The following is a 22,134-nucleotide window of genomic DNA, read 5'->3' as shown; positions in this document are numbered from 1 at the left end:
AGTCTTCAAAAGACGTTTAGATGTAGAGCTTAGGGATATGGTTTAGTGGGGACTGTTAGTGTTAGGTTAGAGGTTGGACTCGATGATCTTGAGGTCTCTTCCAACCTAGAAATTCTGTGATTCTGTGATTCTGTGATTTCAGGATTAACTATAAATCATAAGTAGAGAAGGAAAAGAGAATTCATGTTACCTTGAAATAAAATGGAAATGGTATGTCAATAAAACAAATGAGTTAGAAACAATGCAGATGGAAAAGGGACATGTGTTTTTCCATTCTTCTCCAGTAGTTGGTTATAAATACTCATTTCATTTATGATCATTGTTCTCAAATTCCGGCTGCCATTACTGGCCATGAGCAAGGATCTGGTGGGTCAGACTGCTGACGACTCACAAAAGCAGGTTTCTAGAAAATAGTTTCCAATTCCTAATTTGACTCTGGCTACTGGTTACAGTTTAATAAAGAAATCCTTCCACTTACCTTGTTCTTATTTCATCCTCTCCAAGGAACTAGGCCTATGAGTCTTTCTGAGTCTTGCATCTTCTTTAATAAGGAGTAAGTCTCCATAGGGGAAGAAAGAACACGAATTAGACAGGGACAAGGATGGGAAGAAATAAAAGCTATTAGAAATTTGAAATTCAGAATAAAAATCCCTCAGTCTGCACAGCTATCTATCAGAAGTGTACAGTGTATAATGTGAAAGTCAGCTCATCATTAGATCAGTATCATGCAATGAGGTATTGACTCGTTTTTGTAAACCACGGAGTAATGGATGTTTTGCTCACAGATCACCAGAACTGGAAGGTGTCTGGTTCAATTTTTATTTTTTATTTTTTTACATTTTCTGCAGATATTTCATAACCCATAAATGTCACTTATCAACATGCACTCAACATATCACCTCTTTGCCAACATCAGAATTTGTCCATCAGCACTCCATTCCCTGCCTCATTCCAATCTTTTCCCCCACTCCAATTCTTCTCTTTTATTCTTTATTAACCCACAAGACAGCAATAGTGAAAGCACAAGAAACACAATGATATGTTGTTACTTTGAAAAATATTTTGCAAAGTTTTTCCAACTAAATAACTGATGTGGGATCACTTTCAAAGGACATTAGGTTCCCAGCTGTCCATCTCACTCCTTTGCAGGAAATTACTGCTCCCACTCCAGAGCATAGCAACATACATGTATGCAACCCTACTACTCAAGTTCACAGCATACATATCAATACCAATTTAAATACTAAGCTGTGAATTAGATTGACAGAAGTGCTGACACACAACTCCCTGTTCTGGGGCAGAACCTTCTAGCAAAGGACTGGGATGCAGAAGGGTGACAGCAAAATTCAAAATTGTTCCCACTAACTTACTCAAGTCCACCTGTCAAAGTACCCAAACTTCCTGGTATGCTTCCAAAATACTTGGCCGGGTTTTAGAAGCAGAAGAGCCAACAACCATGGCACCCAAAGGAAGCTTCTCTTTAAGACTGTTTGCTCAAATGCTGACATACAAACACCACAACTGCTATCAGTAGAAAAGACAGCTTTGAGTTAACTCTTGAGTTAACTTTACGGGACACTGCACTAACAGCTTAAATGCCATTGCCCATTGAGACTACAGTTCCTCCCTGCCTATCTGAAAAACAAAGCAAATTCCTAAAATATTTGCATATCTTCGGAAAAATAAAATGGTTCTTGTGCATTAGGAAAGACAACCCTCAGCAGTCAACATTTCTCAATGGTTAAACAACGTAATGGGCATCATGAGGGTGAAGGGGGATCAAACTGATGGGAACAGAGCTATAGAGATTGTTAAGCCCTTTTTCCTGTCTCTCCACCAGTTTTAGATTGCCCTCACTGCCTTCCCCTCACACACCCAGGCAACACTGACTACACTACTTCAGAAACAAGTCATGTAGAGACCACATGCCTGCAGGCTGGTGGATGTAATGTGCAAGGTGAGAAAACGTCTAGTTCTGTAGGACAGGGAAAGATACCAAGAATTTCAGGAGACAGGCTCATACGAAAATGAGTCCTCTTTCTATACAAACACCTTTGAATTTCTACAGAGCAGAAAAGATTATTTCAAGCAACAATGATCAGTTTAGCATTCAGTATAGACAGTTCCTTCATAGTCCAGAGGAATATGCTGATCTAAACAATCTTTTAAGTATTTTTAGATTTCATTACAGATACAGTAGGTATAGACAAACTATGCCATTAGGACATTTTTATTATGCAATAAAATCTAAGTAATTAATAAGAATTAGTACATATTCTGTAGCTGACTGACTGTATAAAATCTTTCTCAGTTTTACTCTAATGCATTTCTAATGCAGAGATGTTTCTACAAAATTCAAAAGCAACATTAATCCACGTCAATAACAAAAGCTTTTATAACACACTTAGTTCCCAAGAGTGCACAAAATAGATGTTTGTAGAAAAGTTCAGGTCTCAGATCTGCATCTTAGCAGTTTCATATAAGTAAATAAATAAAGTGAATCTATTCATACTTAAGTGTACTCAACTGCCAATAAAAAAGAAGCAGAAAAGATGAAGAGCACTAGCTGGATTTTGGAAATGCTGGTGTTCTGTCAGTATGGGAAAAGTAGTTCTCAATATAGATCAAGTACAAGAAGATACTCAGAACAGCTGCTCAGAACATTTATAATCTATAATTAATCTCACTTGTATAAACCTAAATATTTATAGACATTTATTTTTCCTCCACAATACTAACCCAGTTTTATTGAATGAAGACAGATAATCTTCCAAGTGCTCTAAAAAATGCAGCTAAAAAAAATCTGATCTTATGCTGCAGCTATGTTAGATCTGACTTTATACCTCAATAAAGCCATAGAAAATATTAACATTTTACTTTCTTGAAAACCTATAATCAAATGTGTAACTTTCATTAGTACAGAGCTAGTATTTTCTACCATTTTATGAAACATAAACTACTTGAAAAGACTTGTACTTAAATATGAAATCACAATTAATTGGCACCACAGAAAACTACAAATACAAATACACGTTTCCATCCATCAATCCCCAAAATATAACTAAAAACAGAAGATAAATCTACCTGCCTAAAACCCCCTTTGAAATACTGAAAAAAAGTAGAATATGAACTATTTTGAGGCATTTTACGTGTAATCAAATGAAAATATTTTGACACTTTATTCTTTTAATGGCATTTAATTTTATAATACCTTGCTTTTGAATTGCAGCAGATGCTGTGATTTTTATAGGGTATGACTGTGCAAATTTAACCTTCTCTAAAGTCTCAGTGCCCATTCTTATAAGGAGAGATTTAAAGGAGAATTAATTATTAAAATATTTTGGTTTCAGTCTTATGGACTGAAAATTTATTTGGCAACACAGCATTATTGGAGTGGACTTGAAATATGTTTGCTTTAAAGATTATTTTTTGCCATACATGCATCCATGTGTGCACGTACAAGCAAAACTATTTACATATAATAAGGACCCGAGTCCTCTACTGAGTTTGCTGTAGCACTAGATGCCTCTCACAAAATCCTATATACCACAGCTGTACACCTGATAACCAAAAAAACATCATCAGGAACTTCCTCTTATAGCAGCTCTGACTGAAAGCATGACTGATGTACGAGATTTGTTCCATATTAACGGGTTATCTAAAAAGCCCTCTTTGTTTCTCTTTCTTGAATGTTATCAGTCAAGCATTTTCACAGAATCACAGAATCACAGAATTTCTAGGTTGGAAGAGACCTCAAGATCATCAAGTCCAACCTCTGACCTAACACTAACAGTCCCCACTAAACCATATCCCTAAGCTCTACATCTAAACGTCTTTTAAAGACCTCCAGGGATGGTGACTCCACCACTTCCCTGGGCAGCCCGTTCCAATGTCTAAATGTCTAAATGTCTCAATTTTGTAATCGAGGCCTCTAAAAGGCACCTCAGAAATGATGCCCAAGCTGTTTGGTACCCGAAAACCTCCAGTCTCTCAGCAATCCTGGCCCACTACAGCAGAGCCCACAGGCCCAGGGCAAAAGAAATAGTTTCTACCCTCCCAGGACTCAGCGGCATTGTTAGCCATTCAAGCAGATATATTGGAAATACTACCTTTTTCCACCCTCTTGTTTCATTGAGAGGATTTGTTTATGGGCAAACACTGGAAACAAGCTGGCATTCTTATTTATTTATTTTTAATATTAATTTCATTCGTTTGGATCTTTTATCTTTCTTGCACATTTTACTTGACTGCTTTACTTCTAGTCTCAGCTCTCCTGATAAGTAATCAACATTAATGATCTGTTAGGTGAGTTATTCTTAAAAATCCTCCTTAATTCAAATGCTTCATTGCAGAATTTCTTCTAAGGCTTGCATAGCACTCAAAATCCCTACTACAAGAGAAAAATCTGGCAAATCTAGATTGGGAATGGTGTTCAAAAGGTTCCTATGAATATTCCTCCAGAATATAATGCAGCAGAATTGTGGAAGATATTTTTAAAAATCTGAAAGTATTTGGAATGTGGAAACATTAGACAGTGATAAAGAATATTTCCTCACATTGCTGGCTGACTGCAATTGGAATGATTTTTTGTTTGATGAATATTCTGTAAGCAGGATGGAGCTAGGGACATTCTTCGCTTGTCCTTCAGAAATTATGTATACTATACAACTGGAAAGATTCTATTAGATTCCATTCCCTTTCTCACATCCTAGCAGGCCTTTGAATCCACTGACCCTTCTCTCTTTCTCAGAGTTCCAGAACTACACTGAATTGTCTACAACAAGAAAATGCTCTGGCAAATCACAGCATGACAGTTCAGACAAACTGTAGTGGGTTTACATGACAAGGTTTTGGTAGCAGGGGGGCATAGGGGTGGCTTCTGTGAGAAGGATCTAGAAGCTGCCCCATGTTAGGTAAGGGCCCCACTGCTGACCAGAGCTGAGCCAATAAGTGATGTTGTTTGCGCCTCTGTGAGAGCAGATTTAAGACAGGGAAAAAAACGCTGTGCCACACAGCAGCTGGGAGAGTGAGAGGAGTGAGGAACAGCCTTGCAGGTGCCAAGGTCAGTGAAGAAGGAGGGGGAAAGGTGCTCCAGGCAGAAGGCTCGGAGCAGAAGTCCCCTGCAGCCTGTGGTGAGGCCCATGGTGAAGCAGGCTGTCCTCCTGCAGCCCATGGAGTACCATGGTGGAGCAGGGTTCCACACTGCAGCCCGTGGAGGAGACCACGGTGGAGCAGGTGGACCTGCACCAGCCGAGACTGCGGCCTGTGGAAGACCCCTGCCGGAGCAGATTCCGGGCTGGACCTGCAGCCCGTGGAGAGGACACCACGCAGGAGTAGGTGAGCTGGCAGGAGCTGCTGCCCGTGGGGGACCCAGGTTGGAGCAGTTTGCTACCGAGGGATGGACCCCATGGTATGGACCCATATCTGGAGCAGTTCTTGAAGAGCTGCTGCCTGTGGGCAGCCCAAACCGGATCAGTTCAGTGAGGACTGCATCCCGTGGGAGGGACCCCACAGCACAGGGGACAAGAGTGACCGAGAAGGAGCGGCAGCAAAGAAGGTGGAACAGGGTGGATGGGGAGGGAAGGTGCTTTTGGTTTCTTTCATTTGTTTCTCACTTCTCTAGCTCGTTAGTAATAGGCAATAAATCTTACTGTCTCCCTATGCTGAGTCTGTTTTGCCCATCACGATAATTACTCCGCGATCTCCTCATCCTTATCTCAACCCTTGAGCCCCTTTCATCGTATTTTCTCGCCGTTCTTCTTTGAGAAGGAGGAATGAGAGAGCAGTTGTGGTGGAGCTCGGCCGCCCACCTGAGTAAAACCACCACACAAACATGTCTGATGCCAAGCGGTACTATCTCAATTCTCTGATGGTCACATATCTTTACCCATAGTGAAGTTCACACCACTTGCCAATCCTACGCACACACTGTGCCTGCATAATAGTTTGCTGCCTTCATTCAACCCTACATGCAGGGTAGTCTCAACAGCACATCAGCAACCGGACTTCAGACTTGCTTCCAGCAGAAGGGAAAACAATGATGTGTTCCAGTGAATATAGCAGGTCTTGTGGAGGCAACAACGTGAATCTGCAACCCAACAACCCATCCAACTCACATCACTCACCCCTAGCAACCTGCAGTTCTCCCCCCAGCTCTCATCATCATAGACATCACCATCAAAGACAGAGGCCATGACAGTTTGACATGCTGAGCACAATTTCCAGTGTGAGTTGTGTGAGGAGAGGTGGCACCTATCAATCCAAATGACAAAACATCCAAAATTTTAAGCATAGTTCTGACACCAATCCATTCTACAAGGTATAATTAATACGTTTCAGCTTTCTCCTGGTAAAACAGAAGTAATTACCCCATAAGAAGGGATACAGGCCAGTAGGAAGTACATGTAAATTAATTGTTACTTGATAGGTCTTGAGAAAACAATGACTCTCTTCTAAGTAGATACATAATTTTTCCCACACTCGGAGGTCTTCTCAATATGCAGAAGGACCTAGAAGCATCACAGCTTGTAGTACTTTCTTGCAGTGGCAAAAACACGTGCACAGCAACTGTGAAGGAGTTAAAGTGAGATGAATGTAGGTTACATTGGAACTTTAACAAATTGGGACCCAAAGATGCACCAGCCAGTGAGAGTTAGAAGCATCTGAGGGTCACGAGTCTCAAAGCTAAATGAAGGTCTAAGCCCTGCTGTCACACATTCTGAAGATTTCCTAGGAAAATTATTTGGCTGGTTTCCTGCTTCTAGTCCTCAGTGCATACTGCAAGATGATAAATGCATATGCAACTCAGATGAGCTACCTTCTTTGTTTTCCCTCTGGTACTATTAAGGATGTGCCAGTGGCTACGAAATAAGAAGAAAGTTACTTGACAAATTTAAAGTAAATTCATGGTGAAATATTAAGCTTCATTCATCTTTTCTGTGGTCCTTAAGTGAAACAGGGTTCTGTAAAAATCTTTTGGGAGGAATTATAAAGACAATAATGCAGCTGATAAATCATTTATGAAGAAAGTAAAGGGAGAACATTCCCAAATACCAGTGCACAAAGCATTTCCACTAATGTCTGAGGCCTAATATAATCCATTTTAAAACAGACAGTTAGATAACTGCTATAACATGCACTACAGGGGGAAGATGTGAAGTATGACTGGCAGAAAGCAAACAATCTAGTGTTCATTCATCCTGTTACCTTGAGAGGCAAGCTTCTCAGTGAGAAAATAGGAGTGTACCTATCTAATATGATAAGATTCAGTGGATGAATTCAAGCTCCTTGAGAAGCAGCCTCAAGACTTCTTGAAAGAGAAGTGCTATTGTGTTTTATTAAGTAGTAAACTATGTACTTCCTTGTCTTCTTTCACCAAAGGAAAAGACTGATGTTCATCTATTAATACCGTCAACCCACAGCATTCAAGAGACATGGTTCCTCATTCTTGTTTTCAAAATTTCCTTCATCAATAAAGCATTTGTTTTCTATAGGGAGTAAACAGAGTAATGACAGCGTCATATGCATCTTATTCTTACGAAGCACAGGTCCTATAGTCTCAGATGGCAAGCCTTAGCATCCTAGCACCAATTTCAGCAGTCTTGCCAGGTCACTCCTATAAGAGATCCAGCCCATTATGCTATGAGGTCATATTAATTCCAGAGATAAACAAGTGACCTATAAAAACTTTTGGTTACTTTCAAACACAAAATTAAGCTTTCAGGGTTAAGAAGTCACCACTGAAATTGATGTGTGGTTGCCATATTTGAAACTGCTTATGCTAAATGTTTGTTCAGGATCTAATTATATGCAGCCTCAGCATAAACTTCTGTCATCCAATAAAAGACTTAATATTAATAATGTTGGCAATGAGTTATAACAGTTACTTGACTTCTATGAACAATGTTATATGAATGAAACTCTTATTGTCTTTATGTGTATGCTAAATGGCAATTTTAGCAGAACAAATTCTTTCTTGGATACTTTTAGGTCTTTGTGTTTAGGAACTACTAAAATTCACACAATTAGTCATGCCATAGTACAATTACTTGCCCTTTGTCTTATTCATGGTCAGCCACTCTGTTTTTACACATACTAAAACCTTCAAATAGGTCAAAAGCATATACATAAACCTAAAGAACTTGAAGGGACTTTGTTCAGCATTCAATATTTCATGAGTAAAACAATTTAACTCACCTATTCACATCAGTCAGATAACAATATGGAATTGGGATTAATACATTGCTCATGTGTTCAAATTCTCAGGTCTCAAATCTGCTTAAACCAGTGAAGAATATGCCTTCTTCCTTTCAAACCATTTTGAATCTGTCTCTATTTTCTCTGTGAAGAAAAAACAAGTTATTCTCTTACTGTAGAAGAAGAAAAACAAACAAACAAACAAACAAACAAAACAGTAACTAGAACAAAATAGAGCAGTCTTCTAAGTGTAGCACTGAGAATTAGTTTGACAGAAAGACATTAATGATTTTATCAATGAAGCAATAAAACAAAGCAGTAACTGTGATAGCATGCTGCAGCCAATCATAGGGCTAGAATTCTTCATACAATTTCTCCCTGTTATGTGAATATCTGTACAAGCACTGTTCAAACATGTGGTCTGTAGACTTTGAATTATTTAAAATTGACGAAGCCTTTCTTCAGAATGTTTCCCAAAAAACTAATAGAGAATCAAGGACAAAATCATGCAAACAAACTTGACCTCTTTCCTGCTTACTGCTCATAACCTAACTACACCGTCAAATAGCAAACCAGACTTAAATATTCTTCTGATGAGGACTAAATAAATGAATACATGTAGTTAGTAAAACTATAATTACCAGTGCAATGTTCCCGTTATTGCAATAAAGAGAGTGCGCCTGTGGAATAAATTAGCTTCCTTCCTTCCAGGATAACCAAACACTGGAAAAAAAAAAAAAAAAAAAAAAAAAAGAGAGAGAGAGAGAACCATGAATAATTCAGGATTTGACTTGCTTTATTCAGAAAAGGGCTCTGCATGTAAATTTCAGATGAATCCCATATTCACTGGAAAACAACTAATTTACTTTCAGAATAGTAAATGGAGAAAATAATTTCCATTTAGGCTACTGCACTGTATACCTATTTGGCATCCTGTTGAACACTCAGTGAAGGATTAATTGACATAAACATCTCAGCACCTTATCCCAAACGTATGAATCACACTGTTAAAAGCCTTCTCCATCACTGACTTTGCTTTTTTTGTTATTAAGTAAGCATATTTGCATAGGCAAGATTGTCAAAAATCAGACAGCAGAACATATTAAACAATAAACAAGGATAATTAGATCACATTTGAATACATCACATTTTTATAACTCTAGTGAGGGAAAAGGAATAGCGACAAGTCCTCTGATGCTTTTGTTCCTGAATCTAATTTTATCAAGTCATTTACTCACTTTCAAAGAGTTACAACGAAGTAAAATGGAAGAGCATTCCATGTGATGCAAGATTAGCACTGTTTTAAATCTGTCTCAAAACAGAGTTTTACAGCATTCACCAGGGAAAGCCACAGAGAACTTAGCACCACATCAGACATGCTGGTGTGCTTTCACAGCAATCACCAAACTGGATGAGGTGTTAGAATGAGCTACTCCACATCTCTTTCAGTGATCTGGCCAGAAACATCAGAGGCAAGAACAGGAGCCCATCCAGTCATGATGCAGTATTTTAACTGACAAGTTCTTCAATTTACATTTCTCAGTAGAATTTTACATTAAAAGCAGGCATCCTGTGATGTGCCTTACCTACTAGATTCAGGCAAAAGGTGGATGAGGTTGTCATTTTAAGAGGCTGCACAGCATTTCGTGTCATCAGTGCAGTCCCCCAAGGAATTAGCCCTTACCTAACCACAGAAGCCTTTCAGGATTTCTTCGGGATTGAGGAAAGCCTCTTATTTCTCTTGGTCACAGTGGAGATTTGGCTCTTCATCTCTAGAACTCAAGGTAATTTCATCTATGCACAACAGCCTTTACTTCTGTCTCCATAAACAGTAATGCTTCCAAATGAATGAGTCTTCTCAGTTATATTACTTCAAAGTGAATTGAGGACTATCAATTTATTCACAAACAGCCTGAATCACTCTTAGAAACTCTGAAACCTAAGTGTTTCCTAACACTGTACATTGGTAATAACGTAATATCTGCCACTATAGCATTGGGATGCACACAGGAGCCAAGATATCATACATTTTAGCAGCATGGGAAATGAGCAGTGTTAGCAGAGTCATATTTGATTTTACTTTGGTTGTAAACATTGCAGTTTAATTTTTTCTTTGCATCATTTTAAAGTGTCAGGATTTTGGACAGAACTTCTGTGTTCACAATTATGATTTTAACATGCTTTGCAAATATTTGTGCTCATGTGAACATAAGAAGAGTCATTAAATATTGGAAAGATTCCCTATCAAAGGACTGCATTATATAAAGGCTATTGTTTGCATCTTGAGACAAAATCACATATAAACTTAATTCGTGGGAGAGCATTGGAGAAAGCAATTCCATCAACATGTTTTAACACAGATCTCTAGTTGAGAATGAATAAAACTTGAAATATATTTGCATGTTCCTTTATTCTGCACAAAGCCATACCACTCTGGAATGTAAATCTGCAGGTAGTATCTCAAAGTGAGTACGTTGCTGATTGCAAATTAACCAGAATGACTGTTATGACAAAGAGTGAAAGGGTGAAAGAGTGTTGGGTGAAAGGCAAGTTGTAACAGTAATCAACAGTGCTTAAAATTTCTATTTATTGTTTAAAAGCAAACAGAACAAAACCTGTCTTTTGGCTGAGGATAAGGTCAAAGTATACTTTCAGGAATGAAGATTAAGGGTCTCTCATCCGTAACAGTGTGCTTATTGACCTTTTAGGTGTGACAATTGAATTATAGGAATCTACATGTGTAGTAGTTTCTTATTTATCATAATGCATTCCATAAGGAGAAGTTTCACACATAGGAAGGAATGACACAGGATTCCAGTACGTATCAAGTGGCAGCTCTTTATGGCAGGCAGTACACAACCTATTTCACAGTCAATATTTTATCTGCATCACACAATGCTTAGAAATTCTACCATCAAAATAACAAAGAAATGGAGGCTGACTCGGAGCTTCCTGTTGTAAACTGTCTGCAGCTGCCCCCTTGTGTACCATCTGCTACTCAGTGCCAAATGCTAATAGCCTCCATCATTGAGCTATAAATAAAACATAACAACAAAGAGAAAGGGTTCTAGATGCACCAAAATACAGAAATAGAACACTTCAGGAAAAAAGAAAAGGGGAAAAAATATACAAATTCCATTATCTGGTTTCAGTCATTTTTCCTTGTATGTGCTTAGAAGATGAAAAAGTAATTGAGAGACACACTGTGGATATTTTTTTCCTATAAACACATCAGGCAGTCTCCAGAGCTTAAATGGACTGTTACTCCATTTCACCCGTAGAGCAAACCAAAAAGGCCAGCTGCTTATGAATTTGACTCACTGAACTCAAAAAGCTGCAGTGAGTCATATGTTCCCTATGCTCACTGTGGGGTTGTCATAGTAATGATTTCTCCCTGTCATTCTTCACTTTACCACATGACTCCATGGGATCAATTGCGCTTAGCTCAGCATGGGTAAGTATATATATAGTAGGCAAGGGAATGGCGTTGCAACTTTGCTTTTCCCCTAACTCCATTAGAAGGCATCCCTCCATTCAAAGAACGGCCGGTTATGATAGCATTAGAGTTTGTAAAAGGAAGGAGCAAGAATGTTTCTATCGGCCAACAGAGCTGGTCCAAAGCAAAACAAAAAATATGTTTGCAGGACCATAATCATTTCACAAAACCCCACAAAGAAACCAGAATACTTAATTTATACTCAGGTATATGTTGGAGTTCATAAGAACATAAGTGACTTGCTTCTTGCCTTTAGGCATAAGCTCGTAGTTATCTTCAATCTTTAGTAGGAGGCACAGTAAATTCATAAACTGCTGAGGACGGCGGTGGCTGGTACCTTCACAGTACTAGTTTTCCTGTTAACTGAAAGAAAAACAGTGATGCAGAGACAAGATATTTTCTAGCACCATGCTTTTGTTTAAGGTGAACAGAAAGAGTCAAAGCAAGCGCATGAATAACTCCTTGAAGAAGCAGCAGTTAAAATGTTAGCCCTTTCAGCAGATTAATATTCTGGCACTGACAGACTTTTCCTGCCTTAGCCCCAGGCATTCTCATCTTGGAATTGCCTAGACCAAAGTTACTCATCTCAAAGTATACACTCTGGGTATAATTCTTCAGAAAAAAAAAAAAAAAAAAAAAAAAAAAGGGGGGGGGAACTTCAGGTAGCCTTGCCTGGAGCCAGTTTTGAGCACAGGAAGTCACTTAACCAATGCAAATTCTCTCCATGATCATCAGCATATAATTATTTTGTGCGTTCCCTCACATGAAGCTCTGTTTAAAACTAGTTCCACAGGGCTTGTTGTTTTGCTCTTTGTTTGTTTGTTTGTTTTGTTTTTAATACTCCAAGAGACAGCATCTAATCAAATCACCCATGATAAATTCCTCTTTGCCCAGTTAGTTTACTGCAAGCCTCGAAAAAATTTCTCAATATCTGCAAACCTCCCCTTCACTTACAATGTTACCTGTAATCTAAATGAAGTTCTTTTCTTTTCTTCCCATAGATATTAATTGTGAAGTATATTCTGACTGTCTTCAACACTACATTTGAAGCCACAGCAAGTAGCTTACGCATTTCTCACATGAGAGTATTTGTGATTTGGAATTCATGAACCATGGTGTAGTTTGATACAATAAACAGTACTTTGGCACATTCTTTTCAGAAAGACAAGCAATCACAGACACACATTCAAGCATATTACTGACCAAATTCATACCAAAGTTACTAATTTAATTACGCATAACCATTTACATAATAGCAGTTTGGGTTTTTCCTGTCATCCTCATAATAAAAACAACAACAACAACAACAACACCCTAACTACTGAATATTGCAGATGAGCAAAATTGAAGACTCTAAAGGCAGAATCCAAAGCAAGACGTTTTCAGACAGCTATTCAAGATTTAGAAGCTTCACATAAGCAATATACTTCATTGATAATCTCTGACTCAAACTATAATCTGCAGTTTCATAGTCACCTGCAGTCAACAATTAATCCAGACATCTATATATTAAATTACTGTTACCTAAAGAGAATAAATCAGGTTTTATATTCCATCAGTATTGAAAATCAACTATTATAAACAAATAAAAGCAGAAAAATTGATAGTAGACAGAAGATCTAGTATAAGGACAGAAAAAGCTTAAGGAAAGCTACTACAACTGAATTATTTAAACTCACAATAGTCAGACTACGAGTTGGTATATTAGACTAAACTTTCCTAATTTATAACACAAAACTCCTTGCCTCTAGCTACTAAATCAGAAGCTACTATCTCCAGAGCCGTCAGTAATGGGAAGTAAAACCCATGTATATACCACTTCAATGCTTGAAGCAATACATCAGTCACCTCTAAGAAAATTCATTTAGAAAAGATTAAATTATCAAGCTTCTTCTCAAGCCAAACTTGAGAGAGGAGATGGGAGTGTGTGTGAGCCTCACGCTCCCTCCATGCACAGGAGCACTGCAGTCATATTGCAGCATTCCCAAACACACGTGGTGTTCCCAATGAAGAGAAAAGAACAGGGTGTCCTAAACCCCTTCTAGTGAGAAACCACCCTCTCGGTGAATTCACTATCACACAGCAAGGTAATGTGAACTCCAGATCAAAGCACAAAAAGGTAGGAAACACCAGTTCCACTTCTAAGACTGAGAAACTCTGTGCGAGAAGGAAAATTACCAGCAGACTGTTTTCTTCCTGAGATGCACTTGCAGCAGATAGCAGTGTCTGAAGCAAGTGGTTTACATTAGATGCTCACATTTTTGCTTACGAAGGACTTTGCCATTTTAGCTACATATTTCAAGCATTACAGTAATATTAGTACCTGAAAAACACACAGACTGTGTACACAAATGGTCTCAGAAAAATTCATACAGAATTAGAGGAAAAAAAAAAAAAAAAAAAAAAAAAAAAACTTGCAAGTATGCATTTATTCTATTTGAGCATGCCAGTCTCATTGGTTTCTTTAATTGCTTGTTTTCATGAGCAACTTTCACCCAATTTTGGAAATGTAACCTATTTCTGTTTAGCAGGCTTCATGGTACATATTGTAATTAGCATGTTTGTAGCCCCCAGTGTAAAGTGTTCCTTCGCTGTTGATTGAAAATATAATACAAATGGAATCATTACATTTCCTTTGCTTCCTACATCATTCAAATATCATAATTGAAACCTCACAAAACTTGGCACGCTATTAGACTCAGACACAATAAACGATGACCCAAAATGTTTTTGAGACAATCCCCTGAAGGTAAGTATTCCACATAAAGCCCCATAGTCCAAATTTCAGAATTAATGATTTTTGACACTTGTGACAGGCATTATGAATCTGAGTTAATTAAATTAGGAAGGACTGTAAACAGAGTAACAGCTCAAAGGAAATGCATCTTTTTGATAAAATGTGCCATGGATTTTTGATGCTGAAATACAGGGTCTGGTTGGGGAACAAAGCTAAACCTACTGAGAAGATAAATTATATAATACGGATACATTGCTTCTGCTGGTTAACATGATTAAAAGACTAAGTTAGAAGAGACTCTGTCAGGCAAAAACTGATTGTTCTGATTGACAATGGCAGTACAACCAATACTGGTATTTTAATGAGCATATGGCCACCAGTCGCAGAGGAATGCAGAAACAACATTGCAAGTGTTTATCAGTTTTGAAGCTAGTAAAACACCACAGTTTCTCTTTGAGAAGGGATGCAAGTCCCCTAAGTCTACCAGATCAAAAGCAGAACAATCACACCAAGGTACAGTATATAATGATATAGTCATGCCAAGAGATTCAGAAGCCCTTCCATAGTAAAAGCATGTGACAGGCTAAGACCGTTCAAATAAACACACATAATGATTTCAGAAATTTGTCATTGTCTCAAGCCATGCCATCAGCACATAGTATTTTGTCTTGGACAAACATGATTTGACTCTTAAGAGCAAATAGACAATTAGTTTTAAAACTGAGTAGCTGAAACTGGATAGCGGAAACTATCTGGAAGCATTTCATAGACACATCAATCCCCACAGCAAATGTTTATTTTAATTAGCATTCTTATTAGGTCCCATTAGGTCCTATTTTAATTTAATTAGCAACCAACTCTGCTGAATTTGGAAATGAGCAAAACCTTTCCCAATCATTGTGCTGGAACTTTACAAACAGGTCCTCAAACAAAAGTTCATGGAAACTACATTAACGTTTACGGGCAAATTAGTCAAATTAAGAACACAAACTCTAAGACAAATCATTAGATGCCCTAGATGGTTCAAAAATGGTGAAGTATCAAGTCTCATAGACATTCAGTACTGCCTATGTAAAAGTAAGTATCGGGAGCCTAAGATCCAACCTGCAATACTCCAGAAATAGCATAACACAGATTAACTTCCTTAGTGTGAGATACTCAAAATATGCATCCCAACTGCACAAGCCATGGCTGAGCTCCACTCTCCACAGACATGTCACTGCCAGGTTTGAGACTTCCAGAACATACAGAAAATATTATAAACTTTAAGGTGAACATGGCCTGAAACTGTTCAGACATAAGTGACAACAGAGGGTGTACCAGCAAACTTTCACTCCTCTTGCACGATACAAATGAGATTCAAGGCAAATTATTTCACTATTGTTCTAGCTCAAATCATTTTAAATTTTGCACCCTGTGCAATATTTTTCCCTCATTTTCTCCTCCTTTAAGTGGGATTTTTTTCTTTACACAGTTCATTCCTTAGAAGATTGTGAATATAACATTTTCAAGCCCGTTTTATACTGCTTTGGACCATTTCAATGGGTTTCTAAAGCATTTTAAAATCCTTTCTATAAAAAGTGAGAATCTTTTAAAAGAAAATAAACAAACACCCTCTCTGCATGCTAGTTTTTTTAAAAGGGAATATATATGACAGTATAGTTTAAGTATACATACAGAAACATGTCAGTCTAGAACCTACCCTGAAATTACCACAGGGTGCTTGCATGTTGACAATATTTACATTAATTGATGCATAAAACACAATAAATATTTGGACAGGATTTGGCCTTTTTGCTCACAATAGATTACATGTTACACCAGTGAAAACAGATATATACACGTAAACCTCTTCTGAGTCCTTCACATGCCATGAAAATATTTTAAAAAACAAACAAACAAACAAACAACAACAACAACAACAAAAACTTGAACTAAGATGGAAGTCAAAGATACTAACGGAGTCAATCACTGAGGATGAAAAAAAAAAAAAAAAACAATGCTTATTCATCTGCTTTCTTTCCAGCTGCAGAAAGTATAAAACTGTTCATATCAAGAATGCACTAAATCTGTAGGTTATAACAATTCCTGCTCCACAAACCTGAAAACATCGCAATGAAGTCCCATGTCTCTCAAAACAGAAACCTTCCTCCAAAGTTTTTTCTCACAGTGAGATCTCAGGATGACCTATTAACTTCTGACTGCTGTCAGAATCTCTGATTTGTTACTGTTTGCTCTTTCAACATCTATTTCACAACGAGCTGAGACAGCCCATTGAGCAGGCTTACTCATCAAGATTTTCAAGCACTGAAGATCAAATTTCTAGACCTTGAGCTTAAGCCCTCTCAACAGCAGAAATTAATTATATCAGTTGTGCCTCAGTGACAAGAAATACTTCGGTAAAACAGAACTCAAAAGGCTTGCAAGATACATACATTTCCATGTTGGCTGTTTGCCTTACCAGCTTCTTTCATACTCACTAAATTTGTTTTCAGAACATGAAATAACACAGTCATGTAAATTAAAATTCACATCATATGCTGTTTCGTTCACTCCACTTGTATCTGTTCCTATTAGACAAAAAAGAATCAACCCATAGAATAAAAGGTCCAGCTAAAGCCCAAACTGGTCTTCCAAGACTAGTGCTGCTGTTTCATTAGTACAACGTAGATTACATTTTACATATTTTTCTCTAGAAAGTCGATCAGGACCTCTTTATTTACTTGTCTGCAAAATATGAATTAAACACCATAATTCTGATCACCTAGTCTTTTGAATATTCAATAACTATTTGTGAAATATGATGAGTAGAGCATTAAAACTTGGTTAGTAAATGTAGCAATCAGATTTTAGAAGATTTGGAATAGGCTGAGTCTAGGTTTCAATTTACACTTATTAAATATAGATGATAATGTTTTTGTTACAGGTCAAGCAGCCTCCGCCACTGAATAACTAAGTACGGTTGCAAATCAAAGTATGTCCTTATCTGAAGGCTTTCTCTAGACCATTGGCTGCCTAGACTCAAAATTCTGTATTTTTATAATCTTATCAGGGATACTAATAAATTTCAATGTCAATGATCATTACATTACAAGAGGAGGCTCAGGGGTGACCTTATTGTACTCTACAGGTACCTGAAGGGAGGCTGTAGCGAGGTGGGAGTTGGTCTATTCTCCCACGTGCCTGGTGACAGGATGAGGGGGAATGGGCTAAAGTTGCGCCAGGGGAGGTTTAGGTTAGATATTAGGAAGAACTTCTTTACTGAACGGGTTGTTAGTCACTGGAATAGGCTGCCCAGGGAAGTGGTTGAGTCACCGTCCCTGGAGGTCTTTAAAAGACGTTTAGATGTAGAGCTTAGGGATATGGTTTAGTGGAAGATTTGTTAGCGTTAGGTAAGAGGTTGGACTCGGTGATCTTGGAGGTCTCTTCCAACCTAGACTATTCTGTGTGATTCTGTGTGTGTGATTACAGATATGGTTGCTACTTTGTAGCCTCACCATGTCTTGAAGTTACACATATCTGCAAAATTGTTATGAGAAGGCAAACCATGAAATGTTTTAGGAATCGGGAGAATTTTTTTTGTTGTTTTAGGGTTGTTGAGTTTTGCTTTTTTGTGATTTGTTTGATTTTCATGGTGGCCATTCCTATGTCTGTAGTATATCACAGAATATTGCATATATTTCCTTCTATTGTCTTGCCAGTTTTTCTCACCTCTCTCTAACACAGATCTTTGGTTTTCAGTTTGCAGAAAAGCTGGGAAAAAGGAGCTTAAAGGATTATTTTTTTCCAGTCTGACATTAGGCTTTAGGTGGCATCTATTGCTCAGCATGCCACTTGAAAATCTGTTTAAAACTTACGTTAGTTTTCATGCCACTTAAAAAATTTCTTCAGATTTGTAACAAATGGTTATCTTAGCATGTTGATATCAATCACACTCTCCTGTGTTACCCATATATTCCTCTTCCAATTTGGCAAATGTCATTAAACAAAGAGGGAACACCTATACCAACTTTATATGATGAACACAGGAAGGCTTAAAAAACAAAAACAAAAACAAAACAAAACAAAAAAAAACCTTCCTTTCTAAGATATTTCTTTGAATTAGTTGCATTGCTTCTCCTACTCCACCGATTCACTGATTCTTGCACCTTCACATAGCTAGCTCTGTACTAATGAACTTGCTCTGTAAGATCAGCTGCTGTCCTAATGCTATTATTATTTCCCCAAGCCCCTACTGTCATACTTAGAAAAGGCTTAGTACAGAGGATTTCTTTCCTCCACCTTTGCTTAGGGACTTGAAAATATTTTATCATGAGAGTTGTTTCAGTGTCTAAGCTATTTATGGAATATATAAAGCATTAAAGCAAGCCAAAGCCTGAATCTCATTAGGACAATAAATCAAAGAAGAACAGAATGATTTTCAGGAATGATGAACAGCTTTTCTCATTTAACAACATAGATCATGCATCATTAAAGCATCTGGTCAGGTACAGAGTACCGCATATGCAAGAAGATTTAATGTAGAGAGTGCTTTAATGACACTATCAGTATGGAGGTGGGAGGAAATTTCGTAAAGTACGGGGGTTGAGAAAGAAACATGATTCAGATTAACAATTAAGAAAGGCCATTCGTAGAGCCTAGCTTTTAAAACATAACTGCCTGGTATTTTCTCTGAATACTTTACTTGTCATGCTATAGCACAATGCAATAAATTCACCACTCTAGCTCTCCTTCAGAAGACGTGTCAAATGTTAGTTTAGTTTTCTGGAGTGAAAGACAGGCTTTTCAGGAAAGAGTTAGCACTTCAAGAAACCTAAGATTTTATAGTTTGAAAGTTATGAAAGCTATGAAAGTTTCTAATAAAACAATAAGATATTGTTACAGAGCATCAAATTTTATTTCCATCAAAGGACACGTTCAGCCATTACAAACTAACGTTATTTGCTAGAGAAAATATCCTTCTCAACAAATTTTATTTCCTAATATATGGGGTGTTATTTCTCTTTTCTTTTTAAGTAGATAAGAGCTTTTAGAATAAATCCCTGATGAGGAAAGTATGGGTTTTGAAGAGTATTAAGGATTTAAAACAAGTAAATGTATTTTAGTTTGCAGTTAAAAAAGCACATAATTATTTTTAACAAATGACAGATTTTTTTGTGATATCAACGACGGGATTACAATTTCTTTTGTGATGTTAAAAGAAATAAAAAAGGCACAGGTCACAAAGATTACAGACCATAAATAAAACTCAAGCTTTGTCTTTGAAGAACAAAGGCTGTTACCACACCATTGAAACGTGTTTTAGTCACTATCTAAAAGCTTTTTATTGCCCTGTCAGGCAACAAAGAAAAGACTAACCTGATCTCAAAACTCACAGTAAAGGAAGAGAGAGCTTTAGTGAACAAACCAAGTCACAGAACAGCTGATATGTTGCAAAAAGGATGGGATGCAATTTACGATGTTGTGAGTACTAAAGCGATAACCCAAAGTGGTACTAAGAAATTGTTTCCAGAGTGAAACAACTAAAATGAAACAGGTGAAACACTCCAACTTTCAAAACACACTCTATTATGTCGATTAGCAGCAACAATTATTTTCAACTTCCTTCAAAGTGGAGCTCTGTCTCACACCGAGCCAAGGTGCAGATTACAGAAATATAAAATATGCTCATTGCTGTAGGGAATATATGACATTGGTCAACCATGATCTTGGGGTACTGTTTTGAAAGAATTCACATACTTTAGATCATAAACCAAAACCAGCCTCTGCCTAGGGTATTCTGATCAAACTTTACTGAAACTGGACAGTTAATTCATCCTTCATTTAAGCAGCTGTCAAAAGCAACATAGAAGCACATCACAACCCCAAAATATGAAATTAAGCAAACATTTGGATATTATAGTAAAACTTCCATGCTGCTCCTGAGAGCAAGTGAGGTATTTTGATTCCAGCTAAATAGCGTAAGTGTCATAGGTAAGAATACCTTCCTCCTGTTTCACATGCATTTTAGCTGCACAGGTTAAAATAGCTTTAGCACTGATTTAATACCTTTATAGTTCAGAGTGAACTTTTCATGAGAAAACAGGGCCTAAGATGTGAGCAACACACCATGGAGCAACATGCAGTTGGCAAAACATCATGCTGCAAAAAGTCTTTTGAAGCAACAAACAATGACAGTAGAAAAGTCATCTGTCAACTCATTAATGCTCACCTGGTGTGAATTCACCATGGTTTTAGGCTCTTTCCAAAGAACTGTTAGGATCAATACTAGAGCTAGCTGCTTTGTTACCTGTTTGTGTTTTCAGTTTCTTAAGTGTTCTCCCAGCTCCTATTTCTGCTGATTTCTTCTGAAGTGTGACTTTTGTCCTTTTACCAGATGGACGCAGAGTAGAAGATATATTCAAAATCAGGTACTTGAACTTTTCTCTTTCTCTACTCCCTCCAGTATTGTGCTCTCCAAACGGAATCATCTAAAATATTAATTTTAACCTTGCTGATTCAGTGAAACTATTCACATCATTTCAACATCAATCATACCTATGAACAGATCATTAAGAAGATACAGCCAAGCTCTTCAAAGTGATGCACAGCAGGTGTATACAACAGGCATGATCTGAAACAAGAGAAACACTGGCTAAATGCATGGAAAAAAAAAAAAAATCACTGTGAGAACAGTCAAGCATCAGAACTGTTTGCCAAAACTGCAGTCTCCATCCCTGGAGGTTTTTAAACCCAACTAGATCAAAAAAATAAATAAATGAGTAACCTGGTCTGGCCAGCTTTGAGCAGGAATTTAGACTAAAAACCTCCTGCGGTCCCTTCAAACTAGAATTATCCTATGATCTACTGCAGACTTTGTCCCATTGTGTCTGCTGACTGTCAGAGATATTCAAGCCTAACATCCACTTTTTGTTGTTTGTTTTGTCCAGTATTTTGGTCAGGTTTTTTCCTTTGTGTTTTCATATTTTTAAACAATTTTTATTACTGTAGTATCCAAGTGTCTCTAGTGTATCCAAGCCTGGAATTTATACACCCCCACTACATCTGAGATGCACAGAAATGGAGAATGAGAAAGCAGTAATACAGAAGATTTGATTTTTCAAGTATTCTGATGTTTAAAATACAAATAACAGTCTTATAGGTGTCCTCTAAATTTCTAGAATACTAGCTCACCAAAATTAAATCCAGAAACAAGTAAATGAATAGGTTCACATGTAATGTTTATTCTGAAAAGGAGTTTGACTAAGTTTCTGCTTCTTCCTAATTACTTGATGAACCAAATCCAGAGCAGCCTCAGCTAGCATTGTGCATTCCACTGTGGCATAACACAGCAAAAACGGGACACAGCTGTATCACTTCTATCCTTATTTATAGCTTTCCATTACTCCATTACTCTCCACAGAAATTAGAGAAATTAGTGGCCACTATTCTGATCCCTGGATAAAATGACTTGTCCAGAAAGCACTAGGTGCCTTGATACAATATAGTCAATTCTTTTGCTCCTACGGCATCTGGCACATATACCTATCGGCTGCAAAGTCATCTTGTAGGGCCTTTCAATAGCTGGATGAGCCCTTCACATGGAAATGGAATTACGTGGTTTCATCTAGTCCTTTACCCTTTCCCATAAATAGATAGGACTTAACTCACTCTTCATTATCAAGAGCCTTGATTTCAAAACTAAAAATTACTTATTTCAAACCTT

The 22,134-nt window shown here is 37.5% G+C and overlaps 1 long non-coding RNA gene across 3 annotated transcripts in view; it reads right to left on the bottom strand.

Moving 5' to 3' along the window:
- Positions 1-473: 473 nt before the first annotated feature.
- Positions 474-22,134, bottom strand: part of LOC118168401 — an 83,879-nt gene continuing 62,218 nt past the window's right edge. Inside the window, exons 1-7 of one of the 3 annotated variants that reach the window (XR_004751530.1) lie at positions 13,950-14,016; positions 13,169-13,216; positions 11,884-12,055; positions 8,838-8,919; positions 8,197-8,340; positions 7,358-7,487; positions 474-559 (exon numbers count right to left, since the gene is read on the bottom strand). This is a non-coding gene — a long non-coding RNA (uncharacterized LOC118168401). Of the gene's footprint in view, positions 560-7,357; positions 7,488-8,196; positions 8,341-8,837; positions 8,920-11,883; positions 12,056-13,168; positions 13,217-13,870; positions 14,017-22,134 lie in introns of those variants that run through there. The other 2 variants (XR_004751529.1, XR_004751528.1) reach the window with 2 other exon arrangements.

The sequence above is a fragment of the Oxyura jamaicensis genome, chromosome 5, assembly GCF_011077185.1.
Source record: "Oxyura jamaicensis isolate SHBP4307 breed ruddy duck chromosome 5, BPBGC_Ojam_1.0, whole genome shotgun sequence".
Classification (NCBI taxonomy): domain Eukaryota; kingdom Metazoa; phylum Chordata; class Aves; order Anseriformes; family Anatidae; genus Oxyura; species Oxyura jamaicensis.
Note: the sequence above shows the minus strand (reverse complement) of the source record. Positions and strands in the feature narration are given on the sequence as shown.